Source organism: Xenopus laevis, chromosome 3L, assembly GCF_017654675.1.
Source record: "Xenopus laevis strain J_2021 chromosome 3L, Xenopus_laevis_v10.1, whole genome shotgun sequence".
In the NCBI taxonomy this organism is placed as follows: Eukaryota; Metazoa; Chordata; class Amphibia; order Anura; family Pipidae; genus Xenopus; species Xenopus laevis.
The window spans coordinates 45,047,184-45,049,683 of record NC_054375.1 but is presented as its reverse complement, the minus strand read 5'-3'; the positions used below and the strand labels follow the sequence as shown (position 1 = coordinate 45,049,683).

Genomic DNA, 2,500 nt, shown 5'->3' with positions numbered 1-2,500 from the left:
ATTATGTAGTGTTGCCCTGCACTGGTAAAACTGATCTGTTTGCTTCAGAAACACTACTATAGTTTATATAAATAAGCTGCTGTGTAGCAATGGTGGAAATTGAAAAAAGGCTAGATGGCACGGGTTAAATAGTGGATAACACCATTATGTTCTACAGAGCTTATCTGCTATCTACTGTGTAAACTGAGCTGATTTTCCTTTGAATAGCAGCCCCCGTTACACAGCAACTTATTTATATAAACAATAGTAGTGTTTCTGAAGCAAACACAGCAGTTTTACCAGTGCAGGGCAACACTGCATTATATTTTTATTAATTAAAAACACTTTCTTTGATGTTACTGTACCTTTAAAGGAACAGTTCATTGTAAAAATAAAAACTTAGTAAATAGGCTGTGCAAAATAAAAAACCCAATCCCAGCAGATGTCTAACAGAACAGAATACAACTCCCTGCTTTTCAGCTCTCTAACTCTGAGTTAGTCTACGACTTGAAGGGGGCCACATGGGCCATAACTGTTTGCTTCTACATGGGCCATAACTGTTCCCATGCAGCTCAGATTCAAAAGCAAAGCATCAATTGCAAACTCAAACAGTTATGGCCCATGCCCCCCCCCTAAAATCACTGATTGGTTACTGCCTGGTAACCAAACAGTGGTTGCAAAACAGGAAGTAGTGTTCTGGCTATTTTGTTAGACATCCAGTCACTCCAGCCTTTATACATTACATTTTGGCTAACTATATTAGAAACATTTTTATATTTGCACAGCCTATCTATTTACCCAGTTTTTATTTTTATACTGAAAAATTCCTTTATGCTTTTGTGACGCAGAGCAATTGTGACTCTGTACGCTACTATGGAATTGTTGCTACTTCTTTGTTCAGTGCACATTTGTGTTAGTAAGTTTTCCTTACAAACAGTAAATGCATAGAGGCCTCTTCTTCCTTTGATTGATTAAGACGATCACCCTTATGTGCTACCTCAACAAAATGAAAAACTAGTGGGAAAATGTGCTGAACAAGAGCTATTGATCTTGTTAGTTGCTTATCAGTGCAGATTGGTCACACGGGGGTTTGCACTAAAATTTGACAGATTATCATTCAGGAGCAGGACTGGACTGGTACAAAATCCCAGTAGGTCCCAACCAATGCCCTGTCTAGTTCCTTCTTGGCTATGTGCGCAAAATAATTAATTTGTGCACACATTTTGGACTTGTGTATGTGTTTTTAAAAACTGTATGCTATAGTCAGAATAAATGCTAAATTTTGTGTGTTAACACAAAATTCTTTGTGCGTACCACAATTTGTTGGCTGGCCCCAATATTTGTGTGCACGCACAGCTTAGAGGGAACATTGGCCCTGACCCTGTTGAGCCCTGCCTGCAAGCCAGCTGTTTCCAACTGCCACTGTTCTTTGCCCAGTTGGAATGCACAGCCATCTTTAATTTTAAGTAAGTAGTGCTGAGCGTAGGAGTGGCTTTGTCTGGGGTGGAGGGGGGTCAGCATGACTGGTTGGTGGGCCCTGAAGTTGGATATCCGGTGGGCCCCAGGTACCCAGGAGGATCAGCTGGCTTTACTTTGGTCACCCCCTTCAGCATGATTTAAAGTGGCTATATACAGAGAGATCCTCTCGTTTGGAGATGTCGCCAAATGAGCGGATCTCTCCACGATACGCCCCCTTGAGGTGGGGCGATTTCGGGCTGATACAATCGTGGGCCTTAGAGCCCAATGATCGGATCATAATGAAGGGTAAACGGGCGGTCGGATTGAGGGACTGCATCAACGAACAGATGCGGCCAATGGCGTAACTAGACCCCCTAAGGGCCCTGGTATGCAAATTTAAAACTGGGCCCCCCTAACGCATTGGGCTGGAATACAGCATTACTGGGTTGAGAGAGCAAGTATACAGAACAATTTTAATGAATGTATAAGGCAACATTGCTTAGAATTATGTTTTCTTTAATTAGGCATTTGTTTTGGGTTTTTTTTCCAAGGTAAATGGATTGCATGATATTTTATATAGAGGCTTTAACAGTTAAACATGCCAGATGAAAATGATCATAACCATCTCCATACAATTTCATACATTTCTGTAAAAACTATCATACCCTTTGATCATGGAATCATCCCAATATCTAGCAACGTTGCAACAAGAACCATCGAGATCTGACACCGCACCTCCCAGAAGTCATCTAACTAACAGACTTCTAACCTCCTATCTGAACTAATCTCCACAGATCCCCACCCCCCCATTGCTATAAGCCATGACTGAGCTGATTGTTTAAAAAGTTATTAAAATGTTATTGACCTGTCTTATTTTCATAATCACACCTGATATGCTCTCTGCTTTAAAGACTTATGTATAAATACTCAATGTGATTATTCTTTTTCGTTTGCAATAAAAAACAAGTTATAAAAAAAAAAAAAACTATCATACATAGTCTGATTTAATACATGGTATGATTTAATGATTTGTTATGTTGATTCTAGTAGAATAATGCTGGAG

The 2,500-nt window shown here is 40.0% G+C and overlaps 1 protein-coding gene across 2 annotated transcripts in view; it reads left to right on the top strand.

Moving 5' to 3' along the window:
• ndfip1.L (Nedd4 family interacting protein 1 L homeolog) overlaps positions 1–2,500 on the top strand; it is a 45,885-nt gene that overhangs the window by 42,452 nt on the left and 933 nt on the right. The window lies entirely within an intron of this gene.